The sequence below is a fragment of the Triturus cristatus genome, chromosome 4_2 (genome assembly GCF_964204655.1).
Source record: "Triturus cristatus chromosome 4_2, aTriCri1.1, whole genome shotgun sequence".
In the NCBI taxonomy this organism is placed as follows: Eukaryota; Metazoa; Chordata; class Amphibia; order Caudata; family Salamandridae; genus Triturus; species Triturus cristatus.
The window spans coordinates 236,995,482-237,012,551 of record NC_140586.1 but is presented as its reverse complement, the minus strand read 5'-3'; positions in this window follow the sequence as shown (position 1 = coordinate 237,012,551).

The window sequence follows — 17,070 nt, the reverse complement described above, 5'->3', positions numbered from 1 at the left end:
TATGGAGAAGAGCACCTGGTGCACTGTTCATCTAAAAAGTGAAAGACGGGTGGAAGGAAGAAGGACGGGCGAGATTTAAAATGTTATGTACTACTGTGGCATGCTTTATAGTGCTACTCTACCATGCCACTATGTGTATAAATAATTAACTTGTCTTACTGTTTTTCTAAGAGTATATTTTACAATTTATTTATTTATTTATTTATTAGGTTTTTAAAGTGCGACAGCTACCCAAAAAGGGTTTCCCGGCGCTAAGAGATATTGACCACTTGAGAGAGCTAGAAACTTAGAGGAGAGGATGGAGCAAATTACTGGCAGAAGAGCCAGGTCTTGATGGCTTTGCGAAAGCGAATATAGCTGATTTCTAGGGGTGGGCGGAATTTGCGAAATTAACTTTTGCAAATTATTGCGAAAATGTTTAAAATTATCGCAAACAAGCGGAAATATCGCGGAGATGCAGAAGTTTTTTTCCCGCATGTTCGCAAGATTTTCTGCGTGGTTGCGGGTCGCCAACTTTCCCATGTGGTTGCTTGTGGGCGCGGCCATCTTGTTTTGAGTTGTCTCGCGGTGCATGATCGCGAGAAGAAAGACGTGATCGCGCGACGCATGACGTCACTGCGGGCGCGAACTGTCGCGAGACAGCGCAAATGGCTAAAAACAATACAACATTTCATGGAGAACGCGACCGGATCAAGAAAACTTGTCGGCGAACGCAGGGATTCAGGTAAGGCGATCGCGCGCGCCCGAGAATGTATTATTTTACAGCGCGAGCAAGAAACAAATTATCGCCAGGCTGCGGAAACTGGAACTTTTGACATTTTCGCGCTCTCCGCGGAACGCGAAAATGTCAAATTATCGCAATTTCCGCGAACGGAACGAAATTTTCGCCCAGGCCTGCTGATTTCCAAATGTAAGTGCTGAGGAAGGGAATTCCAGAGCTTAGGACCCAGTAGGGAAAAAGATCTGCCCCCCATCCTTGCTAAGCGAACTTTGGGTACACAGAAAAGACCTTGATATGAAGATCTCAGACAGCGAACCGGAGTGTAAGTTCGCACAAGGACTTGCAGATAACTGGGGGGCATTGCCCCATTTAATTCTGTGCATAAGGCTGAGTGTTTTAAATTTGACCCTATTTACGATTGGTAGCCAATGGAGTGCCTTAAGATGACCGGACACATGTGCCCGTCTGTTGCACTTGCAGTGCAATCTTGCTGCAGCAGTCTGCACCAATTGTAGGCGACGCATGATTGCCTGTGAAGCCCCCAGGTAAAGAACATTTCCGTAGTCTAAACGGGAGGTGATTAGTGCATTGACCACAGACTTTTGGGTGTCGTCAGGTAGCATCCAAATGATTTTCCTGAGCCACCTCAGAATGGTAAAACAGGTGGATGTCAGGTTAATAACTTGGGGCTCCATGGTTAGGCCGTTGTCAATGATTATGCCTAGATTGCGAACTTTTTGTGACGGAGTGGGTAGGGAGCCAATTTCGGATGGCCAGTGTCTTGGGTTCCAAAGATTTTGATTTGGGCCCAGAATCACAACCTCCGTTTTGCTACCGTTTAGTTTGAGCATGTTTTTACTCATCCAGGTGGAGATGTTCCTAAGGCCAGACTTCAGAAGGGAGGAGGAGTCGTGATCTCCATTTGAGAGTGAAAATATGATCTGTGAATCATCAGCATAGGTAAACATGTTTAGACCTGCTACTTCAGCGATCTGGGCAAGCGGAGTAACGTATAGGTTAAAAAGCAGAGGGCTTAATACCGAGCCTTGAGGGACACCATGGGGGGATGGGTGGACATTCGAGGTCGCGTTACTGGAGGTAATTTGAAACGTCCTAAGAGTTAGGAAAGATGATTTCCAATCCAATGCTTTGCCCCTGATACCTATGGTGGAAAGTGAGTTTAACAAAATGTCATGGGAGATGGTATCGAACGCTGCGCTGAGATCAAGTAGGATCAGCGCAGCGGAGTCACCTCTATCAACTAGGAGGCGAAGATTTTCCATCACACCAAGCAGTGTAGTCTCCGTTGAGAAACCAGGGTGGAAACCCGATTGGGAGGGATGTAGTATGTTATTTGCCTCTGAAAAACTAGCGAGGTGTCCATGGACATGTTTCTCCATAACTTTGGAGAAAGCGGGTAGGAGGGATATTGGGCGGAAGTTGGCCAGGATTTTTGGATCTGCCGATGGTTTCTTAAGGAGAGGTGAGATCATGTCGTGTTTCCACATGGCTGGGACCTTAGCTGTGGTGAGGGATAGATTTAAAGCTTGGCAGATGATGGAAAATTGTGGGGTATCAAGAAGTCTAAGTACAGAGATTGGGAGGGGGTCACTGGGAGAGCCAGATTTAACTTTCCCTAAAATGACTTGGAGACCCTGATTATTAATCTCGGGCCAGACTGTAAGTGGCTCGTAAGACAAGTATGGCACAGGAGAGAAGGTAACCATCTTCGGGTCAAGGTCCCGATCTGTCACTACTTGTGTCTGGTGTTGTTTTATTATGTCCTGGTGAATTGTATCAATCTTGTCTGTGAAGAAACGCGCCAATTCTTCACATTGAGCATTATTCAGTGGAAGGGGTTTGGCTGCAGTATTTGAGCCCGCTAATTCTCTTACAAGATTAAACAGAATTTTGGATTTGTTGGTGGCATCTGAAATAGATTTCGCCACGTAGGTAGCTCTGGCCATGGAGCATGCTTTATGATAAAGCTTAAGTTCTTTTCGGTAAGCCAGGCAGGCTGCAGGGGAGTAGTCCGTCCTCCAAAGGCGTTCCAAGCGTTTGCACTTGGATTTGGCTACCTTCAGTTCCTCGTTGTACCAAGGCGCAGGAGCATTGTGGGATGAGAATTTTTTTCGCGCCAACGGGAGACAAATGTTTAGAGCTCCTAATAGCCATTTATTTATATTAGCGGCTACAATCTCTATATCATCAGTATTAAATATTTCATCCAGAGGAGCAGAGTCTAATACAGACATAAAATAAGTTATGTCCAGTTTCTTCCAGTTTCTTTTGCCGGACTGCCCTGTCCTGCCGGAGGATCTAAAATTCAGATGGTCAGACACACTAAAGTAAATAAGAAAGTGATCTTACCACTGTAGGGGCACGGCTGGGTGGCTAAGTGACAGGGGAAAACTGGAAAAAATTGGGTCCAGTAGATGACCACCATTTTGTGTAGCTCCCGAATTCCACAAGGTGAGATTCATGGCAGCCAGATCGTGAATTAAATTTATGCCAGATTTATTCAGATGGTCGTCTAAATGTATGTTTAGGTCTCCGATAATGGATAAGTTGCTATAGTTTACTCTGACCGAGGCGATCCAATCCACCAGTTGCGTGGCCCAGGATTGCAACGGGCCAGGTGGTTGGTAAATCAGTAGGCCCGTGAAGGAGAAATTTGGGTGGAGTAGAAGTTTAAAAAGGGCCATCTCACAGGCATTTAAGGAAACGTGTTCCAAGGTACAGTGCAGGGATTTTTTGAAAATGACTGCTATGCCACCCCCTACTCCAATGGTTCAATCTTGTCTGACAATGGCATAATTGGACGGAAGAGCTTCGGCTATGTCTGGGCCTGAGCTGGCGTGTAGCCACGTCTCTGTGAGAAATAAGGCATCCAGTAAATTGTCAGACAAGAGGTCGTATATATTTCTTTTATGTTTACCAAGGGATCTGCAGTTTAGGCTACCGAGAAGCCATGTATGTGTCGGCTTATGGCCTTGGGAGATGGGCCGACAGAGCTGGGGGACATCGAGTTGGAAGTTACAGTATGAACATGAGATGGTATCATGCCTGTCATTTGGTAGGATCTTGCAGTTTTGCTTAACAGGGGGTCGCATGGACATTAGTAGATCAGGCGAGTAGACTCTTGATCGAGAAGCGTGGAGCCCAGGGGTGGTGGGCCCTGGGCCCGGCCTGGCGCGGACGGGCGCAGACGGGCTTCCCTTTGGCGCGCCTTTGGCACGCATACGGCGCGCCCGCTGCGCACGTCCGCTGCGCGTCCGAGGAGGGCACATTGATATAGGGAGAGGGGAGGCGTGGCCTCAGGAAGTGGGCGTGGCCCGGAGGTTTGGCATGCGATGGCGGCGATGTTGTTCCCTTCCCGTAACAGCGATAAGATCGGCTGTGCAAGGGCGATTCAAGCAGCTATCGGGGGGTAAAGTGCTCACCGGTAAGAATACGGTAAAATTTAAAAGCAATTACAATACAAGGCTAAAATCAGGACGAAAAGTGAACAAACTCTCCCGGCTTCCGCCTCAGGAGTGGTTATGATATCTGTGGCGCGCTCGTGAATCAGCGCGACTAGGAAGGTTTGAGTCAAAGTGGGCGTGGCCTCAGGAAGTGGGCGTGGCCCGGAGGTTCGGCACGCGATGGCGGCGGCGTTGCTCCCTTCCCGCAACAGCGACAAGATCGGCTGTGCAAGGGCGATTCAAGCAGCCATCGGGGGGTAACGTGCTCACAGGTAAGAATACAGTAAGATTAAAAGCAATTACAATACAAGGCTAAAATCAGACAAAATGTGAACAAACTCTCCCGGCTTCCGCCTCAGGAGTGGTTATGATATCTTGTCTTGTTTTTTTCTTTTTGATACACAGCTACTCCTAAAGTCAATCGTAAGGAGTTGGCTGCCAACGCACGGCGCCGGAAGCTGGAGGCAATCCAGCGTGAATACCGGCGGCTGATGGTCTTGGCAGAGGAGGAGGAGGAGAATGCAGCAGCACTTGAAGCCTCCTCCAGTGACCCGGGCCCCAGCCACCGCCCTCCAGCGGTACGGCACCACCGTCTGGCGGCTGCCCGCCGCAACCGCAATGCCATCTCTGGTGCCCCCCCCCACTGTGGCTGCAACTGCCGAGCCCTCAGACGCCGCGTCACCCGTTTAGAGGAGCAGATGCATGTCCTCCTTCAGTCCCGCCCCACACCTTAGTCCCTGTCTTCTGCCCCTTTTATAATTCTTGTTTGGGTGGGTGGGAACTGGTTTGGGCGTTGGGTTTTTGCTTTTCGGACTTTCCTACGGACATTGGTTGGGGTTAGGGAGGGGGGTGGGTCAGCTTTTGTGGGTTTTTAGTTTATTTTTGTTAGGGTAAATTAAATCTATTTTTCTACGTTACATACAATGTTGTTAATGTTTTGTAGGTGAGGTTACTGTTTTACATCATACTGTTTCCTTGCTGGTGCAGGGCCGCCCATAGCCAGTGTTTGATTTAAATAATTGGCTGACTGTGTAAGACACCAACAGATAGATGTGACACCCCTCTTTTCCTACTAGTACTTTCAGTCTTTCCTCTAGTCTGTGCATTCTTTATCTGGACTCAAAGGGGTGTGTGAAATTGAATTAATTGAAAACATGTCCATTATTAATTCTGCCTCCCCCAAACTTCTCTCTTACCTGTGCTTGATGTTTAACTTAGGCACAGCAATGGCTGCATGGTGAAGATGGTTTCCTTTTTCTAACATGCGATGATTGGGGTGGTGGTGGTAGTATAGTAGTAGTAGTAGACACTGGCAGGGCAGCAGCATTTGCAAAAAAAGAAAAGGAGACAGTCAATCGCCTTTGAGAGACTGTTAGAGAAGTAGTAGAATGAAGTACAGTACAGAACTTACCGAGCAACAATAATATGCTAAAATATTTTACAACAAAACATAATGGTGGTTGGGATAGCCTACTAGTCAGAGTTACAAACTATAGTTGTGTCGAGTCACTTGACTAGGACTACAGCCTAACAGTTAGTGCTGTGTATGAGGAATGACAACAAACAAATCAATCAATGCCGGCAATTAATGCTGAGGTATAGGTTCCTTTGTTAAATAAAATAACCTCTAAAATATCCTACTCATGGGTGGGCAAGCAGAAGAAGATCATCACTCTGCCTTGAAATTGAAGTACTGTTGCTTTCGCCACATCCGCCCCAGCAAGCGTGTGATTAAGTATTGGTGTACATTTAATTTACAAAAAATCAATAGAGAATGGACCACTTGTCCTGTGTAGCCAGGGTCTTTTTGGTCTTGGTTCCGTCATAAAAAACCCTCATAACTGTACACAAGTGGAGGTGGCGGTATGTACTGAGTCACCGCTTAAGTGCACTAGTGCAGCATCATCATATGGTCTTTCGTTTGTATGTATGCTGACCTCCGCCAGGAGGAAGACCAACTGGTTCTACAGTAGCGTCCAGGCATAAAAATCGAGATAAAAAGAGGGTGTGATGGTGCTCAGGTGTAGTGGGGTTAAAATTCTCTAAATCGTTTTTTCTGAAGAATCTTTTATTCGAAGAATATTGATAAGAGAAATTAAAAGTTAGAGTGCAGATAAAGACCGAGTTACTGGTCTGCTGTACTTTCAAGTATCGAGGGTCAACATGTTTCAGCCTTCTGTGGTAGTCTAAAGGCTTTCGTCAGGACCAGATTTAATGAAGGAGACGCGTTGTGGCTCCTTATATAGTGGAAGTTGTCCACTAGTCGAGTGAAAAGTCAGATCCGTGGTATCTGTACCTAATGGAGAAAGGAAAACAATTGTGCTTGGGTAATCCTAAATATATAAGTCTATTGTATGATTCATACTATATCTCTCAAGTGACTCACTTGTGGGGCTACTGTTATGGTCGGTCAACATATAGTGAGGTTGACAATTACGTGTACTCTTGGGTTACTCATATCCCTTAATTCCAGGCAAATGGCACGAGAAAAGAACCTTGCCAGGTGAAGATAGAGGAAATGAATGCGAAGCAACAGAGGTTTATCGTATTCATTTTAGCGCCCTGATGTAGTAGGGCGTATCCATAACCGCCTGAAGGTGCAGTTAGTGAAGAGTGTAGCGAGATCACCGTATCTGGATCATACGTGCGGGAACTCGTAAGGTGTGCGCCCAAAATACTAATTACCGGTTGTGGCCCTACGCTGATGTGGTCTCCACTGTGTAGCAGTATACGTGGTGGTTAGATAAAGGCGTATCATAGTGGTGTTAGCCATGTATTCCTGCTGTTAGAAACTAGTTTACTGTCGATGTCGCGTTTGAAAGAATAAAACAATAGGAGGAAAATGCATCATTACCTTGTAAATGCGTGTTATGAACTTCCTCGAGGTACCCAATGGCACAAACGGAACTTATTTCTAGAATAACAAGATAAAAACAGGGAGATGTATAAAGGATTAGAGGCGCCTTACTTTCGTGTGGAGAGTCGTACCCCTGACGGCGGCCATTGAAGCTTACCGGTTCCGTCAAGTCATTTGCTTGTTCTGGCTCTGTTCGCGGTACCCTCGGTGACGCGGGACCGCTTGGAGCTCCGATTTACATGGAGAATCGGTGTGGAGATGGAGAAAAGACTTTGGAGGGCCTGTGGTTGGCAGTGATGGTTGGCATAAATTGCAGGCCACAGAAGGGGACGCAATGTATTAATTTTATATTGGTTGTGGTGTCTCCTGTAAAATCCCAGTTTTTGCGGTGGGTAGGAGAGGGCGAACGGTAATTTGTGATAGGTGCACTAGTAAGGAAGCAATCAAGGGAATCCTATCCTACAATAAGGTGTAATGTAGTGAAGGTCCCTAAGATGTTTTGGCATTGTTTTCTGTGGATTGCAATCAAAGACAATACCGGGAACTGGTTCATGGTTTCCAAATTACCTTATGTCAGTGTGTGCCACGGGATATTATCGTTCAAACCTCTTTGATCGGTCCCCAGACGATAAATCCAATGTTGTTCCTTTTCAAAGAGAACACGTTCGGCATTGTTACTCTTAAGCCGTAAACTCACCAAGACTACCCAGTTTAGATCGCTGGCATTGTGGTCATTTTCTATGTAATGTCTGCTCATCTTGGTGGTCATTCTTTTGCTATTCACATTGCTTTTGTGTTCACTAATGCGTTGTTTTATCTTACGGCATGTCATCCCAATGTATCTTAGGTCACAGGGGCAGGTGATCATGTAAATTGCATGCGAAGTGTTGCAATTAGTGTGTTGACGCAGTGTCCAAGTGAGATTAGGGAAGAGTTGGATGGTTTTGGTAATTTTAGTCAGATTACACACTGAGCATGTACCGCATGGATAATGTCCTATAATAGGTTCTAGGTTCCATGCTACAGTGATCGTTTCTCTTGTTGTGTTTGGTGTCGGTCTCGTATGCACCAGAAAGTCTTTGATGTTCTTCGTTCTTTTATTCGCAAATCTGGGTTTGGGCCATTGCAGTGTATTTGATGTTAGAATCCTCCAATTTCTGTTGACGATTTTCTTCACTGTGTTTGTTATTGTGATGTATGTGGTCACACAGGTCAGTCTACACACAGACACATGTTGGATGCAGCTACAGCAGATGCCGTTGACGGAACACCAACAGCAACATCATGGGAACACATGACACACATATGACATAGTCACATCGTGGCATGCTGGTAGTGAGATGTCAGGTGTCATCATCCGTGTACCTGGCATCAGGGGACATTTGCGGGTGTTGGGGACTGTGCCATGCCAGTGATGCAGTGCTTGACAAGTTTGAAATACATGCACACATGTAAAAGGTGTGAAGGGGAAGTGCGCCACATGGTGCCCCATCACACATGACATGTGTACACAGGTCATCACACAACTATTGGGTTAAAACATGAGGAGACATGTGCCAGCTCACTGCCTGACACACCTAGGCCCTACACATGATGCACTGCACTGACACTGACTTGATGTCCATCCTTGTGTGAGTCATACACCTCCATTCCTTTCCTGTGCACCTCCTATCACCAGTGTAAGCTCTGAAACGCACCGTACACACGCACTGAGGGCGTGTGTACGGTCGTATCACAATATGGGGTTTGGGTAGGAGTACGCGTGTGTGCAAGGACCGTACACACGTACGTGTACACACTGGTCCCATCCCCATGGTAGTGTTGGCGTAGGCGTACGCCATAGAGATAGGGCTCATACCCGCGTATGTACGGCCCGTGGCACTATGGCGTACGCCTACGGCAACACTACCATAGTGCTACGGGCCGTACATACGCAGCCATACAGACCATAGAGATATGGGCCATACATACGCGGATACGAGCCCTATCTCTATGGCGTACTCCTACGCCAACACTACCATAGTGCTACGGGCCGTACCCGTGCGGGTACGGCCCGTAGCACTATGGTAGTGTTGCCGTAGGCGTACGCCATAAAGATACGGGCCGTACATACGCGGGTACGAGCCCTATCTCTATGGCGTACGCCAACACTACAATAGTGCTACGGGCCGTACCCGCGTGGGTACGGCCCGTAGCACTATGGTTGTGTTGCCGTAGGCGTACGCCATAGAGATACGGGCCGTACATATGCGGGTACGAGCCCTATCTCTATGGCGTACGCCTACGCCAACACTACCATAGTTCTACGGGCCGTACCCACGTGGGTACGGCCGGTAGCACTATGGTAGTGTTGCCGTAGGCGTACGCCATAGAGATACGGGCCGTACATATGCGGGTACGAGCCCTATCTCTATGGCGTACGCCTACGCCAACACTACCATAGTGCTACGGGCCGTACCCCCATGTGTAGGGCCCATAGCACTAGGGTACTGTTGCCGTAGGCGTACGCCATAGAGATACGGGCCGTACATACGGGGTACGAGCCCTATCTCTATGGCGTACACCTACAGCAACACTACCAAAGTGATACCGGCCCTACACACGCGTGTACGGACCGTATCACTGGAGTAGTGGTGCCCTAGGGGTACGTGTGGAACGCACCGTACCTGTGTGTGGATAGTAAAATTACATAGGGGACACATGAGGGACAAGTATAAGGGCCTAAATGAATGCTGGTTGTCATGGAGACTGAGTTTCCAGTTCAAAATTTTGCATCAGGTGGCCAGCAAAAGTCGGTTGGAGACAATATACTATGTTGCAAAGTGGTTGTTGACTTGACATCATACTCAAATTTTGAACCATGCAAAGGCCCTCACTGGGGTAGGTTTAAAGGGATTGGAGGAAACTTAGGATGCAAATGAGATTGACCAATCACTCTGTACTCCTGTAAATGAAACAGCCCAGCAAGGGAGATATAAGGCAGCCAGGACCCATGAGAGAGCACTTGCCTGCACAACCTTTCATTCCACACCACTGCTGCTGCTCGTGATTCCTCTGGCACCATGTCCAGGTCTGTGGAGAGGGCCCAGCCATTCACCCAGGAGGAGAATGAGGCGTTGCTGGACGTCATCCTCCCACAGTACCCCAGCCTATTTGGGAGGCCAGGGGAGCAGGTGAGTGCTGACTCCACTAGCTGTGACTGTGCCCCTTTTTTGTGTCTGTCACTTCTAGTATTGTGTCCAGGTGTGACAGACATGCAATCTTGTTCATGGTGGGTCCCAGGGGGGAGAATGCCTTATGTCTCCCATGCAGAGCCTGATGTGGTTCATATCTGCACTCTTCACTTGCATTGTGCTTACTGTGACAATCACTGCATGGTGCATGCCACATTCAGCCTGGCTAATCCCCTTGGGAATGTTTTTTCCATAGTCCTGATGTGATTCTGTGGTCCCCCCAGTGTGACAGGTGACTGCACCCACAGATGTGTGTGAGTTGAGTGTACCTGTGGTGATAGTGTCCAAATGATGTGTACGGCCCCTGGACATTGGTGTGTGTGTAAGTCCCCTGTCATGTGGGTGAGTGTCTATGTGGAGTGTTGCACCCCAGCTGCATGGAGGATGCATATGCCCTACACATCTGATGTGAGCAGGGAGCTGTGCTGTGTGTCTGACGTGCTGAGCTAGGCCCACACCTGTGACTCCCCCCAGTCAAGTGGCACATGTGCAGAGTGATGTTTGTACCCGCAGTTGCCAATGGCAGGTGATTGTCCTGTGCCTGTGTGTGTCTGTGTACTCCGCTGAGGTTGCGTCAGTGGCCTGGGGCATGTGACTGCTTTGAGGTGCTGTCCAGTATCCTGGTGTTGCTTGTGATGCACAGTGTGAGCCATGATCATTGATTCTGTCGCACCCCTCATGCCACCTGTGTACTTTAAATGCCACGTAGTGCATTTGGCCTTCCCCAGAGGATAATGTCCCTATGACAAAGGTGCAATGAGTTTGCTGCATACTATGCCCTGTTCAAACACGCCCAATTGTTCTAATGTGTGTCTCTGTGTCATGGAGCAGGTGTATTGATGTTGTCTCACTTTTTCATCCTCACAGGTAGCCACCTACGCCAAGGGGGAGATTTGGAAGCGGGCGGTCAGGGCCGTGAGGTCGGTGGAGGGTCGCAGTTGGCGCCTGGCCCAGGTGAGGAAACGCTGGCAGGATATCCGGTGCTGGACCAGGAGGATCGCCCGGGTCCTGCTGGAGGACTCACCTCCACGCAAACACGGCGGGCGCCGGCGCCTGACCCACCAAATGAAGCGTGTCCTGGCGGTGGTCTTCCCTGACATGGATAGGCGGCTACAGGAGAAGCAGCTGCAGGAAGGGGGTAGGTACATGTGTGTTTGTTGTGTGTCATCAGCTTTTGAAAGTGCGCAGTCGCCTGGATACACTGCCAGGGTTTATATGTGCAGTGCATATCCTGTTCCCCAAAGTCAACCGGTCCTGTTCTTCCTCCCTTCCCCTCCTTGACATGTGTTCCGTGGTCTGTGTGTAGTCACTCTTGCACAAGGTAATCATTATCTAGGCTGGCAGGTAATCCAAGTGCCCAATGCTTGCAGTATCCTGTGTGGGGGTGGTCTGTGACATGTGTTGGGACCTTGCCTGTGCCCTGTCCAGTTCAGTCATTTTGGGGTCCATGATTGTTGGCACTGATGCAGAGTCTCAACATAGGAGTGTGAGGCTTAAAATGAACTGCCTTGCAGCATGCATGACCGATGTTGTGGCCTCAGACATGATGTGCATGAGGGGGAGATATGCATAGTGTGGGGACGGTTGCTCCTGTTGCAGTCAGATCTATCCAGGACCATGGAGCAGTGTGGCCACTACAGTCCCCTGAGACACCTTTTCCTAGGAATCATGTGTATCATCCAACACTGTGGACATTCTCAGTGTCTTCAGCATAGGTTGGCCTCTATGGCATTGTACCCTGGCCAAATTTGTATTTACGTAAAGTGTGCTACATGTGTACACTGTACAGGGTGACCCAATGCGGCTTGTGCATCCTCACACTGGCCAGTGCCTGTGTGTCTGTGTACAACTATCTGATGATGGTTGTTTGTCAATATTATGTGTGGTCCGCCCCACGAGGGGTAGTTAGAGTGCAATTAGGATTTAATGGAGCCCATTTTTATGATCCCTGATTAAGAGGTGTAAGTCCTTCCTCTGTCTCAATCACATTGTCTCAGGTAGGGGGGTTTGTGCGGGCAAGGCCTACATGTCCAAAGCTTATGTCTCCTTGCCAGGTCTGGCCTGTGTGTGATGATAGTCGGAACAGACACTCAACAAGTATTGACCCAGTCATGTTGTGCAGGGTTTAATGTTTGTGCTTTGCAGCATGTGTCAAAAGTTAAAAGACATGGTTCATGCTCATCCATTTTTGGCAACGGTGTGTGGTCCAGATGCTGTGCTCGACTGTCCAGAGACACTAGCTTCTCTGTATAATTCGATATCAAGTTCTTTGCTGTTGTGTCATGCTCTCCATTGTATCAAAGTGGCATGGTGGGTCAACCAACTGTGTAGTGCAGGGCCTACATATGTGCGTAGTATTGTAGATGTTACTCATGATGCTTTTCATGCTATGCACTGTGACCTATGTAGTTTGGACTCATATGTCATATGTATACAGGTGTCTGATTATTTCCTGTCTCTTCACCTTGCCCACAGCATCGTCGGGGGACACCGAGGGAGACACCGGCACGGACGTGGAGGAGGGATCCAGCACCGGTGCCACCAGTGCTGGGGAGTCTGGCGCAGCAAGTGGCACGGAGGGCGAGGGGAGTCAGGCGGAGGACCTGTCCAGTCCCAACACCGACTATGACGCTGACGGGTCCGAGGCTGAGCTCCCAGAGGGGGCGGAGGCTGCTCCCACAGCTGAAAGCAGCAGTACATCTCTCGCTGCCCCCTCCATTCCCTTCACCGCCCTCCCACTTGCTCGGGTCCCTTCTGTCCGTGCTAGGCGACCACATGTCTCCTTCGTGACAGGCACCAAACCCCCTGCCCCTGTCTCCCCTGCTGCCGTCAATGCCGAGTCTGTGAACATCCTGCGGCAGTTGCAGGTTGGTCAGACATCGCTGCCTAATGTCCTCCATGGCCACACCAGACTGCTGACACAGATGGTGTCGTACATGGAGAGCATGTCATCAGCGATATCTGACCAACGGATGTTGCTGAGGTCCATGGACTCGTCACTGACGGCAGCAGTGGGTCTCCTGCAGCGCTCCATCCCCCCTACCCCTGCACCATCCACACTTCCCACTCCCATGCCTGTCTCAAGCACACCCAGACATCCCCATGCACGCACCCCACCAGACACAGGCAGCACACCAACAGGGAAGGCCAAGCGCACACCTCCAGTCACGCACACACAGGGGGAAGTAGGCACACCCACTGGGTCGGGGGGCAAACGGCAGCCACGCAGCCACAGTGCGAGTCCGCAGTCCTCACGACCCACTTCCTTCAAAACCACTCCCCTTAGCTCCCCTGCCCAACAGTCGGACAAAGAGTCCTTCATGGCCAGTCTGTCCTTCAGCCCCAGTGTGACACCACCCCGCAAGCGGTCGAGGAAGTCCCCAGGCAGGGGAGTCGGGTCCCCCCCCTGTCCACACCCTCCCCCAGTAGCGCTGCAACCCATCCCTCCGACCACCCCCTCCTTGGGGCATGTGGGTCCTTCGGGTGCAGGGGAGACACTGGCAGACCTTGCAACCGTGTGCAGCGCCATCCTAACCACCACCTTTGGCGCTGCCCCACCCCCTGTGGTGGAGTCGTCCGTCCCTGCACCCACAACACCTACCCTTGCCCCTCCTGTCCCTGCGGTGCCTGGTCCTTCCCCCCCACATGATTCCCCCCCACTGTGGATGGAAAGGAACTCTGAACTGTGCAGGCAAGCTAGGGGAGACGCGTCCCAATGTGTCACCCCCCCCCCCCGGAATTCGCATATGGACTGGCCTATGGGCCTTGTATATAGTGTACATTTCAAATCCACTCTTTTTTTATGCTGAATAAAGCATTTTGTTTTTCATTTGCACACAAATGCTTTGCTGGTATTGCTGTTGGTGCTGCTGCTCCCTGAGTTGGGGTGGTGATAATGTGCTAGGTGTCTGGGAAATGTTGTAGTGTGCTGCTCATGGGGAGGACCTTGGTATCTGCGTGCCATCACAAGGTCTCTGCAAATAATCTTTGGTCATGTAAGCTCTTACTGTATGGTGACATTGTCCCAAGGAGTGTTCCTTCCTCTGTGGCACCTGACTTCTTCCCTGCAGGATGTTTCCCAATTGTTGTGCTGACCTGTGTCTACATTTCCTTGCTGTGTGAGGGATCCCTTCAACTTTGCCCATGCCTGCTCAGCAATGTCTCCGCCTGCATCGTCTGTGCCATCCTTGGTAGTCACTGTACTTGTGTATGGAGTATGTTGCCATGGCTTAAAGTGGACATGGTCCCTTTTCCGCACTATGCATGTGTGTGCTCCCAGCCTAGCACACATGTGTTACTTGTTCTGCAGGGTATTTGGGCACCAGACTGACAATTGTGGGCATTGTATCTGTGGGTACTCCACCCTTTTCCTTCCATGGGAGGCAACAACTTGTTGGCTGCCCCAGCACCTGTACATTCCTATCAGTCCTGGAATGTGGGTGACAGTGTGTGTTCCCTTAGGCTCTCTTAGTTTAGTGGGGTTTCACATGAGGATACAGTCTTGTTGCATGATCTCAGTATGTGTATTGTGCTGCCACCGCCAGGGGTGGGTATGCATGTGTAATTTGTCATCACACCCACATGTGGTGTGTCATGCAGTGGGGGAAGGACATCCATCCTCATGGGAGTGGGACACTGCTGTCAGTGATGTGTTGTCATGGCACTATCAACATAGTCGCACATTGTGGATGCCTTCATGCACCCATGGAGTTTTGCTAATGGGAGGATGATGTACACACCCCCATGTCTCTGTCCACTGCTGGGAGGCCTCTGCACCCACCCCTCATTTGTCTGGGCACTGCTGGGAGTGATAGGCACCCACCCCTCATATGTCTGGGCACTGCTGGGAGTGATGGGCACCCACCCCTCATATGTCTGGGCACTGTTGGGGGTCCTCTGCACCCACCCCTCATATGTCTGGGCACTGCTGGGAGTGATAGGCACCCACCCCTCATATGTCTGGGCACTGCTGGGAGTCCTCTGCACCCACCTCTCATATGTCTGGGCAATGCTGGGAGTGATAGGCACACACCCCTCATATGTCTGGGCACTGCTGTGAGTGATAGGCACCCACCCCTCATATGTCTGGGCATTGCTGGCAGTGATGGGCACCCACCCCTCATATGTCTGGGCACTGCTGGGGGTCCTCTGCACCCACCCCTCATATGTCTGGGCACTGCTGGGAGTGATAGGCACCCACCCCTCATATATCTGGGCACTGCTGGGAGTCCTCTGCACCCACCCCTCATATGTCTGGGCACTGCTGGGAGTGATAGGCACACACCCCTCATATGTCTGGACACTGCTGTGAGTGATAGGCACCCACCCCTCATATGTCTGGGCACTGCTGGGAGTGATAGGCACCCACCCCTCATATGTCTGGGCACTGCTGGGGGTCATCTGCACACACCCCTCATATGTCTGGGCACTGCTGTGAGTGATGGGCACCCACCCCTCATATGTCTGGGCACTGCTGGGAGTGATAGGCACCCACCCCTCATATGTCTGGGCACTGCTGGGGGTCCTCTGCACACACCCCTCATATGTCTGGGCTCTGCTGTGAGTGATAGGCACCCACCCCTCATATGTCTGGGCACTGCTGGGAGTGATAGGCACCCAACCTTCATATGTCTGGGCACTGCTGGGAGTGATAGGCACCCACCCCTCATATGTCTGGGCACTGCTGGGGGTCCTCTGCACACACCCCTCATATGTCTGGGCACTGTTGTGAGTGATAGGCACCCACCCCTCATATGTCTGGGCACTGCTGGGAGTGATAGGCACCCACCCCTCATATGTCTGGGCACTGCTGGGAGTCTACTGCACCCACCCCTCATATGTCTGGGCACTGCTGGGGGTCCTCTGCACACACCCCTCATATGTCTGGGCACTGCTGTGAGTGATAGGCACCTACCCCTCATAAATCTGGGCACTGCTGGGAGTGATAGGCACCCACCCCTCATATGTCTGGGCACTGCTGGGAGAGATAGGCACCCACCCCTCATATGTCTGGGCACTGCTGGGGGTCCTCTGCACCCACCACTCATATGTCTGGGCACTGTTGGGAGTCCTCTGCACCCACCCCTCATATGTCTGGGCACTGCTGGGAGTCCTCTGCACCCACCCCTCATATGTCTGGGCACTGCTGGGAGTGATAGGCTCACACCCCTCATATGTCTGGGCACTGCTGTGAGTGATAGGCACCCACCCCTCATATGTCTGAGCACTGCTGGGAGTGATAGGCACCCACCCCTCATATGTCTGGGCACTGCTGGGGGTCCTCTGCACCCACCCCTCATATGTCTGGGCACTGCTGGGAGTCCTCTGCACCCACCCCTCATATGTCTGGGCACTGCTGGGAGTCCTCTGCACCCACCCCTCATATGTCTGGGCACTGCTGGGAGTGATAGGCACCCACCCCTCATATGTCTGGGCACTGCTGGGGGTCATCTGCACACACCCCTCATATGTCTGGGCACTGCTGTGAGTGATGGGCACCCACCCCTCATATGTCTGGGCACTGCTGGGAGTGATAGGCACCCACCCCTCATATGTCTGGGCACTGCTGGGGGTCCTCTGCACACACCCCTCATATGTCTGGGCTCTGCTGTGAGTGATAGGCACCCACCCCTCATATGTCTGGGCACTGCTGGGAGTGATAGGCACCCAACCTTCATATGTCTGGGCACTGCTGGGAGTGATAGGCACCCACCCCTCATATGTCTGGGCACTGCTGGGGGTCCTCTGCACACACCCCTCATATGTCTGGGCACTGTTGTGAGTGATAGGCACCCA